Source organism: Molothrus ater, chromosome 25 (assembly GCF_012460135.2).
Source record: "Molothrus ater isolate BHLD 08-10-18 breed brown headed cowbird chromosome 25, BPBGC_Mater_1.1, whole genome shotgun sequence".
Classification (NCBI taxonomy): Eukaryota; Metazoa; Chordata; class Aves; order Passeriformes; family Icteridae; genus Molothrus; species Molothrus ater.
The window spans coordinates 6,308,314-6,326,406 of NC_050502.2; positions in this window are offsets into that span (position 1 = coordinate 6,308,314).

An 18,093-nucleotide genomic window follows, 5' to 3' on the forward strand; every position below is an offset into this window, starting at 1 on the left:
CCAGGGGTCCCAAGCACAGCTCCCATCCCAGGGTTTCCAGCCAGCCCACGCTGCTGTTCCTGCCCCGTGCCTCAATCCTTCAGCAGCCAAGCTGCTCTGTCTCCTCTTTAGAAATCAAATATCCCCATCATCTCATGATCCCAGGGTGGGTACCAGGAGGGTCCAGCAGATGCTCCTGCGGCTCTGGGGCTGCCTGGGCTGTGCTGGCTCTGCTGAGGCCTCTGTCCCACCCAGCCCTGCCCAGCTCCCTCCCCTCACCCAGCACTTTTATGGACTCTTTTTAACAAACTCCAGCAGCCAAAGGATGTGTCATGGAGTGTTAAACTTTATGGAAATTCTCCTGGAGAATAACATCATTTCACGGTGCATTACTCCACAATGACCTGGTACTTGAACAATTAATTTTTAAGGTGCAGCCTTTCTCTTCCTGTGCTGTGTTTAGTTCTTACCTAAGCCATCAACAAGGCCAGGATTCCTTTCCTCTCTCTTTATGATCTGAGCAGACAGTTAAAACCTCCCAGCATGTGCTGCACTTCCACAATTCATCATGCAGAATATTCTGTTTGAAAACAGAGTGGGGAAGGGGAACCAAACTGCTCCAGGATTTACCTTAATTATTTCTACCTCATGAATCTGCTGCCATTTCTCAGCCTACCTTATTTCCTGCTGAAAGTCTTCCAGGCTTTCCCAGGATGCACTGAAGCCAATCTGTTCATCAGAAATGGCAATCTGCTCCGAGCACTCGCTTCAGGCCTGGCAAACAGCACCCAAAATATTCCCACTGTGGGAATGAATCCGTGGGCATCTCCTGGGCTTTGTGTTCCACCTTTCAGCGGTGCCCTCACACAGATTTCCAGGATTTAAAATCCATTCTGCCCCCCTCCAACCACAGCAGCCAACCACTGCCATCAAAGCACGGGATTTCCATGGGGCAGGACATGTGTAACCCAAATTCCCAAAATTTGGCCTTTTGAAATTTTTCTTTGACTTTATGATTTTTCCACCTCTGCAATTTCTGTAGAGCTGTGCAAAACAAGGATCAGCAAGCCATCAGAGCACGTCCCTTCCAAGCCATTTGATTTCATGGGGGAATTAATCAGGCTGAGAAATAACTCCCTTAATGTTGGACATGATTCTCTTCTGCTACACAAACCTCGTGCCTCAACTCTGCCATCTGCATTTTAAACTGGGGTGGTTTTGTCTCCACCCCCTTCAGGGCCCCCCTGCCACCCTTCCCCTGCAATGGATGAGCCCTGGGACGCCTTTCAGAAGTTTTGGTCATCACACACCCCCAGCTGGAGGGCAGGGGGCTGATAAATCTGATTTTACTGCCATTTTCCTGAGCAACTCCAAAAAGCAGCTCCAGATTTGCCCCGAGCCAGCTGGAGCAGGGACAGGGGCGCCCCTGGCCCAGGGCTTGGCAGAGCCAGGGATGTCCCTAAGGGCTGTGCCCCTGGGGACAAGGGGATTTTGCCAGGGCAGAGCCAGGGATGTCCCCTGGCCCTAAGGGCCCTACCTCAGCAAGGAAGGAGTTTTTCCCAGAGCTGGGTGGTTCCAGGCACGAAAAGGGGGTCGGGAGCAGCCCAGGGTGTCACTGTCACTGCAGACACTCGTGGAGGATCTGACCCTGCTGTCCATCCCCAGCAGCTCCCTCTGGGGTGTGGGAGGCGGCAGCAGCCCTGAGCTCTGGGATTTCAGGAGATGGAGTGAGGCTTTAGCTCTGAACTCTCTCACACACGAGGCTGGAGCTGCCCTGGGTGCCCCAAACCATCCCTGCCCTGCCAAAGCTGTGGCCAGGGCTGAAGAGGGGAAAGGAGAGGTGGGAAATGTTCCTGCCATGGGAGAAGGGAGACAGGAGTCAGGAGGAAAAGGGAGACAGGAGTCAGGAGAAAAAGGGAGACAGGAGTCAGGAGAAAAGGGAGACAGGAGCGAGGAGGAAAAGGGAGACAGGAGTCAGGAGGAAAAGGGAGACAGGAGTCAGGAGGAAAAGCCTCTTGGAACAAGCTGGCCTATGCAATGAAGATGTTGTCTGTCACCAGGGAACGTGTCAGGCTGGTAATTATTGCCAGGCTATTCTGTGGCTGCAGCAGCCCAAACACCCCCATCCAACTGGAGCACACGGAGCCTGTCAGTCACCAGCGATTTTTCAGTCTCAGTGACTTCTGATGAAAAATGCAATTTAGAAAAGGGAATCAACATTTCCCTTGCAAGACATCAATAAATGACACCCTCAGAGATGCTCCAGTACCTTACAAGCCCCGCAGCTCAGATCCCTTCAGTATCTCCCCTGTCTGCTGGGATTTTGGCTGGAGCACAATTTCCTGCTCTCCCCAGAGCAGAGTCACGGGGTGGAGCCCTGGCCAGGGGAATTGCTCCTGTCCAGGGGGACCTTCAGCTCGAATTAAACTGACTCTGCTTCAGCTCTGGAGCTGCTGAACCTCCCTCCCCTCCTGCACTGAGAAATGGGCGCTTGGAGCTAAAAACCAGCAAAGCAAATCCCTGGCAATGCCCCCCTGGGCTGGCTCAGTGGGGCTGTGGTTAACTGGGCAGGAATTGAATGTGCTGTGTTTAACTGGGCAGGAGTTAAAGGTGCTGTGTTAACTGGGCAGGAATTGAATGTGCTGTGTTTACTGGGCAGGAGTTAAAGGTGCTGTGTTAACTGGGCAGGAGTTAAAGGTGCTGTGTTTAACTGGACAGGAATTAAAGGTGCTGTGTTAACTGGACAGGAGTTAAAGGTGCTGTGTTAACTGGACAGGAGTTAAAGGTGCTGTGTTAACTGGGCAGGAATTGAATGTGCTGTGTTTAACTGGACAGCAGGTAAAGGTGCTGTGTTAACTGGGCAGGAGTTAAAGGTGCTGTGTTTAACTGGACAGCAGGTAAAGGTGCTGTGTTAACTGGATAGGAGTGAGTTAAATGTGCCGTGTTTAACTGGACAGAAATTAAATGAACTGTGTTTAACTGGGCAGGAATTAAAGGTGCTGTGGTTAACTGGACAGCAGTTATATGTTCTGTGGTTAACTGGACAGCAATTAAAGGTGCTGTGTTTAACTTGAGAGGTGGCACTGTCACCCTCCAATCCACCGTCACTTGTGGAAATCTATAAATGTTGGAGTCAGGAATTAAAAATTCTCTTTTTTTAACCTGGAAAGGAGCAGCGTGTCCCTGTGTTATTCGGTGCCCTGTAGTGACACCACTGGGACACCAGAGTGGGGCTGGCACTGCAGGGCTCCCAGAACCCCAGGCACAGCCCTGCCTTAGTGCCGGGCTCTGAACAAAGTGCCCGGCACTAAATCTCACCCGGGAGCTCCTTTTGTGTTTGTGCCTCCGATCGTGTGTGTGGGAATCGTTTGTGTGGGAATCGTTTGTGTGGGAATCGTTTGCCCATCGGCTCCAACTGCTAATACAGTTCCACGGAATGCAAAGTATAAATCAAAATTACTGGATCATTCCAGCTCTGTCTGAGCCCTTGTTTATGTGGCATTTTTCTTCTCCCGCTCCTGCTCGGCAGCAGAGACACCATCAAATGATGATGCAGTGCAGACACCCACCAACAGCTTGGCAAAGTGCTGCCAATAAAAGCCAGCACGGTTAATTATTTTCTTAGTTATACAAAGCATAAACGCTAATGAAGAGAAAAGGCTCTAAGAAAGGGCAGGTACAGCCAATCATCAGATGAGTGATGAAGAAATGAAATCACTTCTAATTAAAAGAAGAAAAAACCCCTCAGAAATGCCTTTGCCTGCATCCTGATGGGCACAGTCTGCCCTCGAACAAACAGGAGGAGCTGAGGCATTGATCAGGATGGGATGTGGGAAGGGACAGGTCTGGGGGTGCTGTTTGTGCAAGGCAGAATTCTATTTAGACCCAAAAAATCATTAAAAAAAAAAAAAAAGAAAGAAACAACCAAAATTATGGAAAAGAATCCGTGCAAAATTATGGAAAAGAATCCAATAACAGACATTTTCCCACTGGGAAACAATCCTGGTGCAGCCTTCCCCAGGCACGAGCCAGACCTGGATGGAACTCCAGGCTGTGCTGAGAGGACAGAGGTGTTTCCTGAGAGAAATAAGGAATATTTGGAAATAACCCATCCTGCCCAGCCGGGAGCTGGAATCTGGCAAGAGCAAAGGGAAGGGAAGCTACAATGGAAGGCACAAATCAAAGCCCCCTGTAAATCAAACCTTGCTGTTCATTAATCCCACAGTAACATAGAGCAGCAGTTGATGAATACCCCTAAGAAGCACCGGGGCTGAGTGAGAACTCCAGGTTGATGTTGATTTTGCATTAATGAGGACCCAGCCCCCTGCTCCAGGGGTGCTCCTGGGATTCTGCTCTGCTGCCCAGGGTGATGGAGAAGGCACCTGAATTCACACATCCCAGCTGAGGATAATGCCACAAACGTGTGTAAAGGTGAAAACAGAGGCTGTCAGGAGCTTACAGAAAGATCCCTGACTAATATTGATAATTTTTTACTGACGTGCACAGAAAACACAGATCTGCCAATAATGGAGCTCAAGCTCTCTGGGACACACCATTAAATTTTATAAAGTTCTCCTTCTCTTGAACACACAGAGCATCATTTCTGGGCAGCACCTGGTGCTGAATAACCAGAATTTGTACAGTTTATCCGTGTGCTGAGTAACCAGAATGTTGTGCAGTTTATCCATGGGGAGACACAGATGTAAAGGGGATAACTGAGCAGCACTGGTGGACATTAGACTCCACCAGCATTTAGGTTGTTTATTTATTATTATTATTATTATTATTATTATTATTATTATTATTATTATTATTATTATTATTATTATTATTATTATTATTAATCCACCAGGCTGCAGCAGACCTGGGAGGGTGAATGGCAGAGGAGTGGCCTGAGCCAAACCCCAAAAAGACAATTGTGAGCAATGTGTCATCATTAGTGTGGAGTCTCTGCCCGTGACTCCTGCTATGGATTTCCAGTGCCAGGAGCTCTGTGCTGGCACGTTGAACAAGTGAAAGTGACAAAACTCAATATGGAAATTAAGATCATTAACGCTTTAACCAAACTGTCGATATTCTGGAAATTAGCACGTTCCTGCCAAGGACCCGGGGCTTCTCTCAATTAGCACTGGAGCCGCCCGAGCCCTGCCCACACCCAGTGTCCCCAGTGCTCACACCCAGTGTCCCCAGTGTCCCCAGTGTCCCCAGTCAGTGTCCCCAGTGCCCACACCCAGTGTTCCCAGTGTCCCCAGTGTCCCCAGTGTCCACACCCAGTGTCCCCAGTGTCCCCAGTGTCCCCAGTGCCCACACCCAGTGTCCCCAGTTTCCCAGTGCTCACACCCAGTGTCCCCAGTGCTCACCCTCAGTGTCCCCAGTCAGTGTCCCCAGTGTCCACACCCAGTGTCCCCAGTGTCCCCAGTGCTCACACCCAGTGTCCCCAGTGTCCCCAGTGTCCCCAGTGTCCCCAGCCAGTGTCCCCAGTGTCCCCATTGTCCCCAGTGTCCCCAGTGCTCACCCTCAGTGTCCCCAGTGTCCCCAGTGCCCACACCCAGTGTCCCCAGTGTCCCCAGTGCTCACACTCAGTGTCCCCAGTGTCCCCATTGTCCCCAGTGTCCCCAGGTGGAGCTGCCTCAGGGTGGCAAAGCCCAGCTGCATTTCTGTGTGTGGGTTTCAATTGCTTTGTTTCCTCAGGAAACTCTGCCCCCTGATTATTCTGAGTTTGGAATCTTGGATTTCTGTTCTCCAGATCCAGAGTTTCAATCCCGGAATGTCAGAGTGCTTTGAGCTGGAAGGGATCTCCAAGCTCCTCTTGTTCCATGGGCAGGGATTGCACCCAGGGAAGGGTTTTTGTTTCCCAAGGGTTTTGTGCTCCTCAGTGCAATCCTCACACAGATTGTGGCCTGCATTTTTTAATTTTTTTTTTCTGGAAAGGGCTTTTCCACGACTTTTTTGGGTGTCAAAGGCAGTTATAATCAGCATTTTCAAGTTAATTCTTCAATTTCTGACTGCTGTAATTTGAAAATCTCTGACTCAGCCGCAGCCATCAAAAGCAAAGCTCCAGTAAATGTGATTGTGTGCAGGGAGCTGACAGTGATCCTAACAAAACATGATCATTAAACATCCCCAATAACAACCCAATCAAACATTTCCCTGTGAAACGTGCACCAGCAAATCTGGAGTCACTTTTACATTCTAGAGGCAAACAGAGGCTGTGCTTGCCCCTCAGCTGATATCTCCTCGTTTGTTTGTTTGTTTGTTTGTTTGTGTGTTTGGGGAGGTTTTACAAGTGGGGCAATCACTTCTTCATTAGCACAAACATTTGCAGGGCTCCCGACCCGGAGCTGTTTTGGCTTTTCTGGCTGGGCTCTAAAAGCTCTGAGAGCTCTAAAATGGCTTTTCCTGGAGCCTGCCGGGCCCTGCAGGAGGGTGGCCCCGCTCCGAGCACAGGTTCTTTATCTCTGACATTTCCTCAGTGACACAAGGTCAGGCAGGCAATGAACGGCAGAGCACAGCCATGAAAAATGGATATTAATGAAGTGTGCCTATGAGTAATAATGCCATCAGCAACCTCTGATAACAAACACATTCCCCTAATAACATCTTCAATTACCTTCATTAACGCCTGGCCGCGGCAGGATGCGCGGGCAGCGCTCAGGAGCAGAGCCCAGCAGATTTGGGCACCCCTTAACTGCCTCCCCAGCCCAGGGCTCCCTGATGGATGGCTCACAGGGGGACAACGAGCATTTATCATCATTTCCCAGCTCCACGCGCCTCCGTCCTGCCAGCAGGGACTGCACTGGGAGCGGGATTGCCTGCACGGCTGGGATGGACGGGCTGGGGGGGCAGCAGAGCCTGCCTGGCACTGGGGGCACAAACCTGGGGGGCTCAGCACAAACAGGAGCTCCTGGGTCCTGCTGAGCTGCCAGGGGCACTGGGGGGCACAGGGGACACAAACCTGGGGGCTCAGCACAAACAGGAGCTCCTGGGTCCTGCTGAGCTGCCAGGGGCACTGGGGGGCACAGGGGGGCACTGGGGGCACAAACCTGGGAGGCTCAGCACAAACAGGAACTCCTGGCTGCTCCAAGCTGGCAGGGGGCACAGGGGGTACCAAACTTGGGGGTCTCAGCACAAACAGGAGCTCCTGGGTCCTGCTGAGCTGCCAGGGGCACTGGGGGGCACTGGGGGGCATGGGGGGCATGGGGGGCACTGGGGAACCAGGAGCCCACAGGTCTGCAGCAGGACCTGAGCAAGGCCAGGAGCAGCAGCAGCTCAGCCCAGCAGATCCCAGCAGGTCCCAGCAGATCCAAGCCCAGCCCAGTAGGTCCCAGCCCAGCAGAGCCCAGCCCAGCATATCCAGCCCAGCCCAGCAGGTCCCAGCAGATCCAGCCCAGCAGATCCCAGCAGGTCCCAGCAGATCCAAGCCCAGCCCAGTAGGTCCCAGCCCAGCAGATCCAGCCCAGCCCAGCAGATCCCAGCAGGTCCCAGCAGATCCAGCCCAGCCCAGCAGATCCAGCCCAGCCCAGCCCAGCTCTGCCTCCCTGAGGGAGCTCCCGAGAGGTGCCCGGCAGCCGCTCTGCCAACTGGGATCCTTTATTCAGGTTGAGCTCAGCGTGGCACTGACGCCTCCCTCCAAGCGGCTCTCAGGACCTGGAGCTGCTCTGGAGAAGGGAATTTCCAAGGAGAGGAGAGGTCATCAGTCAGCAGAGCCTGGCGAGGCTCTGACAAAGGAGGGATAATTGGTGCCTTCTGTGAGAGCATCTTTTGGGACGTGGCCATTATCTCCGTTCCAGGATGAAATTGAGACTGGAATTTGTGATAACACTCGGAGCTATTCATGGGGAGTGAGAGCCCCTGAAGCACCAACAATCCCTCCCTCCTCCACAGCCCCGGGCCATTTACGGCTCCCTCAGGATGAGAGCACAGAACTCATTATTGCTGTGTTTGCCAACATTTCTGTCAGTTCCGGATTTTTGTTGACTCGAACCTCAGGGTTAGGACGATCTGAGTAAAGAAATCCCTTCCTGGCTATTTTCAAAGATATTTTTCATTGCTGCGCATTGCAGAAATAATTTTAACGTTTAGAAATGGAAATAAAAAATTGTGTAGAAACAAATTCAAGAGTGAAGGGAGGGAAACTGTGCAGGCTCTTCTCTGCTCATGGGCCTCACAGAAACCCTGGGTAAGGGGAGAGCAAAGCTGAAGGAGATTTTCCTGTCACCACCGCAGCCTTGCCTTGATATTTTTACAGTAATTTAAATTTAATCAAGTCATCATCCGTAAATTTGCTCTCCTCTCCTCTGAATTGGAAAGGCCCGAGCTGGAGCCCTGCAGGGCGGTGAGCTCCCAGCACAGAGGCGTTAATGAGCTGATGTCTCCATCTCCTCCCTGCTGCAAACGGGCTGAGCCGCTCAGGAGCCTCGGGTGGCACCTGCCGGACCCTGTCCCTGCTTTTGGGGGATGCTGGGGATGGACAGGGCAGGGAAAGGGCACGGAGAGAGCAGGGACAGGGACAGGGAAAGGGCACGGAGAGAGGAGGGACAGGGACAGAGCAGGGATAGGGAAGGGAGAGAACCAGGACAGGACAGGGACAGAGAAGGGACAGAACCAGGACAGAACCAGGACAGAACAGGGACAGAGCAGGGACAGAACAGGGAGGGAACAGGGACAGGGCAGGGACAGAACCAGGACAGAACAGGGACAGAACAGGGACAGAACCAGGACAGGGCAGGGACAGAGAAGGGACAGAACCAGGACAGGGCAGGGACAGAACCAGGACAGAACAGGGACAGGGCAGGGACATCAGGGCTGGATGTTGGGCAAGGTTCTCCCCCAGAGGGTGCTGGCACTGCCCAGGCTCCCCAGGAATGGGCACAGCCCCGGGGATGCCCAGGGGGGATTTGGGGGTGTCTGTGCAGTCCCTGGGGTCCCTTCAGCTCAGACTTGGACAATTCTGTGAAACCCCGAGCAAGCAACAAGGCGGCGAAGGAAGGGGGGATGCCTGCACATCCAGGGGCTGGTTGAGGGTTTGTTTTTAAAATAAACCTTCCTGGCATATTGCTCCCTTCCCTTCCTTTCCCTCCTCTCTCTTACACAGCTTTGGGATGTGTGGGGAGGTTTTTCCTCCTGAGATTTCCCTCCAGCTCTGCGCACCAGCCACGAGGAGGAGGAGGAGGAGCAGCTCCTGCGCTGAGCTGACAGCCCTGGAACTGAGACCTTGTTAGCACAGCCAGGCTACAAATGTGCCCAGAGTGGGCTCCACAGTGAGCCCCACCCTGCCAGGGACATGGAAAGGATGAAAAGCAGCGCAGGAGGAAGCAGCAGCTTTGTGAGCAGTTCCAGGGGCTCTGGGGTGCATTTTCCACGGGGCAGTTTTCCAACCCGAGCACGCCAAACCTCACAGAAACATTTGCCTGTGCAGCAAAGCACAGGTGGGGATGTTTGAGGTGGATGTGGCACTGCAGCCCTCCTGTCCCAGCTGCCACCACAGCCAGCAGGGCCCTGGGAACAGCCCCAGGGCAGAGCTCAGCCCCCAGTGCAGGACCCAGCACGGCTGGGAGGCCGTGCCCAGGGGCTGGGACAGCCAGGGACAGCCAGGGGTAGCCAGGGACAGCCAGGGACAGCCCAGCTGGGATACCAGGGACAGCCAGGGACAGCCAGGAATAGCCAGGGACAGCCCAGCTGGATCTCAGTGATACCCAGGGATAGCCAGGGATGAATATCCCAGCTGGATCTCAGGGATGGATGTCCCAGCTGGATCTCAGGGACACCCAGGGATGTCCCAGCTGGATCTCAGGGATAGCCAGGGATGGATATCCCAGCTGGATCTCAGGGATAGCCAGGGATGGATATCCCAGCTGGATCTCAGGGATAGCCAGGGATGGATATCCCAGCTGGATCTCGGGGATACCCAGGGATATCCCAGCTGGGATCTCAGGGACAGCCAGGGATATCCCAGCTGGATCTCAGGGATACCCAGGGATGGATGTCCCAGCTGGATCTCAGGGATGGATGTCCCAGCTGGATCTCAGGGACACCCCAATGCCCCAGGTGCTCCCAGCAGGAGCAGGGGGGGCTCCCTGAGCTGCCCCAGCCCTCCCAGCCCCCAGGGATGCCAGGGCAGCTCCCAGAGCCTCGGGAAGGGGGCACAGCTCGGGCAGAGGGGGCTCTGCAGCACCCCCGGGCTGGGCTGGGCCCCTCCTGCAGCTCCGGGGATTCAGCCCAGGCTGCAGAGCTGGGATTGAGCCGGCAGCTCCCCGAGCCGGCTCCCGGCTTTACAGAGGCATTCCCGCAGAATGAGGAACAAAGGGATTAGGGAAAGGTGTGAATAATGCACTTCTACCCCTGTCTGTCCTCGCTTGCTGTAACAGATTGGTAAAATAACTTCATCCACCAGTTTATTAACAGCTTGCCCTCTCTTGTATCTCACCTCCATAATGAGATGGAGCAGATATGATGGATTACATTTTGTCTCCTGCCTCCATCCCGAATGAATTATCATTTCTGCTCTCCCAGCCTCTGCTCTGGCTGCCTGCAGCCCATTAAGCACTGCAAGGCAGAGGGGGAAGGGAAACTGTGATGGAGAAGGTAAAGGTCCCTCTGAGGAAGCAGCTTTAATTTCCAGGCTGGAGGAGATGAAAAGAGAGAGGAGAGAGGAGAGGAGAGGAGAGGAGAGGAGAGGAGAGGAGAGGAGAGGAGAGGAGAGGAGAGGAGAGGAGAGGAGAGGAGAGGAGAGGAGAGGAGAGGAGAGGAGAGGAGAGGAGAGGAGAGGAGAGGAGAGGAGAGGAGAGGAGAGGAGAGGAGAGGAGAGGAGAGGAGAGGAGAGGAGAGGAGAGGAGCAGTCCTGGTGCGGCAGGGGAGTGCCACTCACAGCTCCTGCTTTAAAATCATTTCAATATTTCAGTATTGTTCAGGGTGCCCATCCAGAGCCAGGCTGGGACTCCAGGCATTTTTCCTGTCCCTTTCTCCGTGGCTGCTGCTGCTTTGAAACCTCCCAGGAGCACAGCCCAGCCCTTGCCAAGGGAAGGAAGCACTGCACAGCTCAGCTCTGAGCAGTGTGTGATGCTTTTCAGCTGGAATTTGTGTAACTGTACCTGGGCTAAGGACGTGCCAATTCCCTTTCCACTTTCGAGTCAGTTTAGCGCCACAGAAACTCATGAAGCAAAAACTAAGGAGCCTCACGCAGCTCCAGCACTGACCCCTGCTTTTTGTTTCTCTTTGCCAAGAGTTTGTTCCAGCTGCTGCTCCCACGAGCTGGCTCTCCCCTGCGAGCAGAGGGAGGCACCAGGGAGCTCATTGTGCCCAAATCCCTCACCCTGCAGCCCCTGGGATCCTCCCCTGCAGCATTTCCAGCCAGGGTTTGTTTCACAGCACGGCTCAGCCCGATGGGAGCAAGAGATGCAGCAAAGTGTTAAAATGAGTGTCTGAGGGGTGATGGCCCCCTGATGGCAGCTGTGCTGAAATGGGCCAAATTAACTCAGAACCCGGCCTGAGCTCCTGAGGAGCTCCAGGAGCTGCTCACTGCAAGGCAATTGGAAAAGAGAGGGGAGCTTTGGCTGCCCCTGCAGCCTGTCAGACACCTTTAATTCCCATCCCCAGGATCTCCTGCTGCGCTGAGAATATGAAAGATATTGATTCTGCTTGTACCTGCAGAGCAGGACAAGATCCAATGTGAGTCTCAGCTGCCCTGTGTGCTGGGCAGGGGGGACAAAGCAAAGCCTGGCTGGGGCAGGGGAGCCCTGCAGGGACACCTGGGGACACCTGGGGACACCTGGGGACACCTGCAGGGCCTGGGCTGCAGGGAGCAGCTGGGAGCACCTGGGATCCAGGGCAGGGATCCTGAATTTCCCACCTGGGATCCAGGACAGGGATCTGGGGCAGGGATCCTGCATTTCCCAGGCAAGGATCCAAGGCAGGGATCCAGAGCAGGATCCAGGACAGGATCCAGGGCAGGATCCAGGACAGGATCCAGGGCAGGATCCAGGGCAGGATCCAGGGCAGGATCCAGGACAGGATCCAGCCCTTCCCAGGCAGGGATCCAGGTCCCTTCCAGCTCAGGACACTCCATCACTGCTGGCACCGCGCTGGTTCTGTGCCAAGCCCACCCTCCCTGGCCATGTCCCCCCATGTGTCCCCCCAGCATGGCCACCACCCCCAAAGCTGTCAGGAGCCATCCCAGCTCCTCCCCAGTGCCCAGCTCCCCTCTGCTCCAAACCCAGCGATTCCAGTGTCACACACCCAGTGACTCCCAGTGTCACAAACCCAGTGGTCCCAGTGCCACAAACCCACAGTGGTTCCAGTGTCACAAACCCAGTGACTCCCAGTGTCACAAACCCAGTGACTCCCAGTGCCACAAACCCACAGTGGTTCCAGTGTCACACACCCAGTGACTCCCAGTGCCACAAACCCAGTGGTCCCAGTGCCACAAACCCAGGTTCCAGTGTCACAAACCTGGTGACTTCCAGTGTCACACACCCAGCAGTTCCCAGTGTCACAAACCCACAGTGGTTCCAGTGTCACAAACCCAGTGGCTCCCAGTGTCAAAAATCCAGGTTCCAGTGTCACAAATTCAGTGGTTCCAGTGTCACACACCCAGTGATCTCCTCCACAGGTCCCAGTGTCACAAACCCTGCAGTTCCCAGTGTCACACACCCAGTGTCACAAACCCAGTGATTTCCAGTGTCACAAACCCAGCTTTGCAGGCTCTGCCTTATGAGGATTAAAGCTCAAACACTCAGCCCCTGTGTTCTGTCTCTCCCAATCCACAATAATACCCCGAGACTCGGAAGAGAGAGGAAATAAAGGGGAGGGGGGATAAAAAAGGAACAGATTTTTGTTGTAAGTTCGTGAGAAGCACAGGTGGGCTGGGAAATAAAGGAAATAAAGGGCTGCCCCAAAGTGGCCCCCGTGAGCAGAGCATGGGATGGAAACCTGGCAGAGACAGGAGCAGAGGAGCTCTGGAAGGACAAGGAACCTCCCTGGCAGATGGGGATAAATGTGCCTTCAGTGCAGGAGAACAGTTGATTCTAAGGCATGAAATCAAATTAGTGCATCTGCAGCTGCCTATGTGTCATCCAGCTTCATATTTTACACACTAAAGACATTTTTTAACCTCATGTTAGCTACACTTCTCTTTTTTATTTTTTTTTAGCTTTACACTCCAGGATTTGCAAAGTGCTATTGGCAGGTATTGAAATGGAAGCTGGAGCAATGGTGCAATCTGTCTCCTCTCCCATTGTAAAGTGACAGAAATCTTTTGGAGGTTCATTCACCAGCAGGTAGGAGACTTGGGGAAAAAATTAAACCCCAGCCCCAGCTTCATCAGGAAATGCAAAACTCCCCCAAGAGTGGATTGTGGAATTTCATGGGGTCACAGGGTGGTTTGGGCTGGAGGGGACTTTAAAGATCCTCTTGGTCCAAACCCTGCCCCATTTCCTGATCAAACTGAGGATTTTGGGCTTTCTGCAGCCAGGGCCTCTCCCAGCTGTCAGTGTCTGCTCCAGGGGAATCGTGGCAGTCCCACAAGCCTGGGGTGAGGGGGAGCTCTGGATATAACCCAGGACAGGGATCTCTGGATATAACCCAGCTCAGAGATCTCTGGATATAACCCAGGACAGGATCTCTGATCCTCCCCAGCTCAGGGATCTCTGGATATAACCCAGGACAGGATCTCTGGATATAACCCAGCACAGGGATCTCTGGATATAACCCAGGACAGGATCTCTGGATATAACCCAGCTCAGGGATCTCTGGATATAACCCAGGACAGGATCTCTGGATATAACCCAGCTCAGGGATCTCTGGATATAACCCAGGACAGGATCTCTGGATATAACCCAGGACAGGATCTCTGGATATAACCCAGCACAGGATCTCTGGATATAACCCAGCTCAGGGATCTCTGGATATAACCCAGCACAGGATCTCTGGATATAACCCAGGACAGGATCTCTGGATATAACCCAGCACAGGATCTCTGGATATAACCCAGGACAGGGATCTCTGATCCTCCCCAGCTCAGGGATCTCTGGATATAACCCAGGACAGGATCTCTGGATATAACCCAGCTCAGGATCTCTGGATATAACCCAGCTCAGGGATCTCTGGATCCACCCCAGCTCAGGATCTCTGGATATAACCCAGGACAGGATCTCTGGATATAACCCAGCTCAGGGATCTCTGGATATAACCCAGCTCAGGATCTCTGGATATAACCCAGCACAGGATCTCTGGATATAACCCAGCTCAGAGATCTCTGGATCCTCCCCAGCTCAGAGATCTCTGATCCTCCCCAGCTCAGGGATCTCTGGATCCTCCCCAGCTCAGGATCTCCACGAGCTCTGATACCCAAGCTGGCTGCCCTGAAGAACTCCCTCATTTCCATTCAGTGTGGCTGAGGAGCAGTGCAGAATCACGTGGCTGCACACACAGAAAAAGCATTTTCCTCGTTAAAGCCCAATTAAAGTTATTAGCTGTCCATAGATAATGTAGCCCTGTTACACCACAGCCATATGGATGTTCAATGATAAATAATTTAAAAATGAATATTTTAAAATAAGAGTCTTGCTTGCAGTGCTGAAAACTTTCCTACTTTTAACTTGCAAGTTAAATTTCCAGAACTGGGAACAGTGCAGGCAGCAAGATGATTCTGAATTTGTCGTCTGATTTGCATCATAAACAATAAAGAATTTCATTTCCACTTTCCATGAGCAGTGATTACACATCAGAATAGCTGCCTGCAGCCCTCAGAATTGATCCGGATGAAAAGCTGCTCTTGTAGAGCTTTTATATCCAATTCCTGAGGGTTTGGTCAAATTCAGAGCGGGCTGAAATTAAACACAGATTGATTTATGTAGAAGGAGCTGTGGTTGCAAGGCTGCTGCAGAGTGAGTACAAGTGGGAAAGGCTCTTGCTGAACACAAACCAGATTAATTGGAACTGAAGGAGGAAGACAAGAGGTACAACTTGTTTCCTGCTTCCTTTCCAGTGTCTGCACCAGGATGTGATCCAAAAGCAGCTCTGTTCATGCAGATCCTTCTTTCTGACCCAGCAACACCACTGAAGGCAAATCTTGGGGCAAAGCCCTGTCCAGCCTTCAGCCTCCTGCAGCACTGGGTGATCTCCTGAGCCCATCCCATCCCATGGATCCCATCCCATCCCATGGATCCCATCCCATGGATCCCATCCCATCCCATCCCATGAATCCCATCCCATGGATCCCATCCCATCCCATCCCATCCCATGGATCCCATCCCATCCCACCCCATGGATCCCATCCCATCCCATCCCATCCCATGGATCCCATCCCATCCCATCCCATGGATCCCATCCCATGGATCCCATCCCATCCCACCCCATGGATCCCATCCCATGGATCCCATCCCATGGATCCCATCCCATCCCATCCCATCCCATGGATCCCATCCCATCCCATCCCATCCCATCCCATCCCATCCCATCCCATCCCATCCCATCCCATCCCATCCCATGGATCCCATCCCATGGATCCCATCCCATGGATCCCATCCCATCCCATCCCATCCCATGGATCCCATCCCATCCCATCCCATGGATCCCATCCCATCCCATCCCATCCCATCCCATCCCATCCCATCCCATCCCATCCCATCCCATCCCATGGATCCCATCCCATGGATCCCATCCCATGGATCCCATCCCATCCCATCCCATCCCATCCCATCCCATCCCATCCCATCCCATCCCATCCCATGGATCCCATCCCATCCCATCCCCTATCCCCAGCACACTCGTGGTTATTTATGGCCCCTGTCAGGGAAGGCGAAATTTCAGAGTTCAGACTCAGGCTGCCAGAGCTCTGCTGCCTGAGAAATTCGATAAAATCTTCCCTTCCCTGTGCTCACAGGGCTGCAGCTCGTTTGGGGAGGCTGTGGAGAACGGCAAAGATTCCATCTAATCTCTGTAAACAAGTTTATATCCTTAATTTTCCTGTGCAGATCTGTCAGTCTAGACGCTGAGCTCTGCAGTGCAAAAGGCAGCTTAATCAAACAGGCTTCAAAATGCAAATAAAACGCTGCAATTAATAATATTGGTGCATAGATTGATCTGGAGGTTATCGAGTGGAAGGGATGGCTTGAGGGCCTGGAAGTGTTTCTGTTATCAGATTACATTTTCATGTTGTTGCAAAGCTGGGAGGGGGGTGACAGTCAGTGTGTTCAGCTCCTAAAATCCCCTGCACCTCTGCCATGGATCAAACCAGGTCTGGGATTTGTGAGGAGACAAACACAAACACTTTATCAAGTGTCTGTTGGTGCTGCCAATGAAGAATGAAAGGCAAATAAATAATAAATAAATTAATTAATGTAATAATGAAGGAAATGTTGCCCTTTCAGAGCAGAGCACCAATGTTCCCAAGAGGTCTGGGCACAAAACCTCCTTCCCTGGCTGCCCAAGGGCCTCTCCTGCCGCCCCTGGGCTGCTCCCAGCGCTGCCTCCCCATTTCCCTGGCAGGTCAGAGACCTGAACCCCCCTCACAGGAGTGGGGCTGCCCCTGGGTCCTCCCAAGAGCAGGGGATCCCCATCCCAAGGGCATTCCCAAAGGAGGGGGCTTTGGGATGGATGGCTCAGGGCTCAGCAGTGACAAACCCAGGGATGGCTCAGTGCCATCAGCAGTGACAAACACAGGGGATCAGCAGTGACCAAGGGCAGGGATGGCTCAGTGCCCTCAGCAGTGACAAACCCAGCCCAGGGGATCAGCAGTGACCAAAGACCAGGGGATCAGCAGTGACCAACCCAGGGATGGCTCATGGGCTCAGCAGTGACCAACCCAGGGATGGCTCAGTGCCCTCAGCAGTGACAAACACAGGGGATCAGCAGTGACAAACCCAGCCCAGGGCATGGCTCAGTGCCCTCAGCAGTGACAAACACAGGGGATCAGCAGTGACAAACCCAGGGATGGCTCAGTGCCATCAGCAGTGACCAAGCCCAGCCCAGGGATGGTTGATGGGATCAGCAGTGACCAACCCAGGGATGGCTCATTGGCTCAGCAGGGGCCAGCCCAGGCCAGGCTCCTGCTGCTCCCTGCAGGACTCTCCCGGTGCCTCCCGTGCTCTGCCGCAGCAGCTGCAGCCGTGCGAGGTGCCTTAAGAGGGCTGTCTAACCAAGAACTCGAGGAGAGCTGATGAAAAATGCTGCCTCTCCAGAAGAGCTCTCGGTCCTCAGGCCCTGCTCAGAGGCTCTCCAGCCGCGCTCCCAGGAGTGCTCTCTGTCCCTGTCCCCATCCAGAGCTCACTCGCTGTCCTGCTGATTTGTGGGGCCCTCGAGGGGATGGATCTCAGCTCTGCAGTCACCAGAGCTCTCTCTGTGCCCTGGAAGGGAACATTTCTGCTCCTCTGAGCCTCCCAGCCCAGCCTTTTGCTTCTCCCTCGTGCCCATGAATAACCACGAATTCCCTGCAGGCACCTGAGCCCCCCCAGTCCCTGGGACCAACGCCTTGTGCAGCCCCAGCTCTGCCATCTCCTCTTTATTTCTCTCCAGTGCTGTTTTCACAGCGTTTCGTTCACTTCCTCCGTGTTTTCCCAACCTGTGAGCGACACGAGTGCCACAAAACCACAGCCCCACGGGGGTGAACCGTGGAATCACCAGGGCTGGGGAAGAGCTCCAAGGTAACTGAGCCCAACCTTTGAGGCTGCTGCCCCAGACCATGGAGTCCCACGGCTCCAGGGGGGTTTTGGGCGCTCCCAGGGATGGTGCTGCAGCCCTGCCCTGTGCAGCCTCTCCCAGTGCTGGAGCATTCCCCCAGGGAGCTGATTTTACACCGGATTTTACACATTTTACACCTCGAGGTGGCAGCAAGGTGGATTTGGGGATTTGTTTGATTTGCCAGACGGAGCTGAAGAGAAATTGCCCCTTCTACCCCCAGACACTTCCCACTCCTGCAGATTTCCAGTCTCTGTCCATAGATCAGAAGTCAAAAAAAGAGACAGCAAAGGGTGAGGGAGCACACGCTGCCAGGATGGTTAAATAAAGTCTTTTTCTTTCTTCTTTCCTTTTTTAACGGCTCTGTAAAGTGCAAATGTGAAGAAAACCACCCACAGCAAGATGGGTTCAGGAACATTTGTCAATAAGAAAGAGAATAAA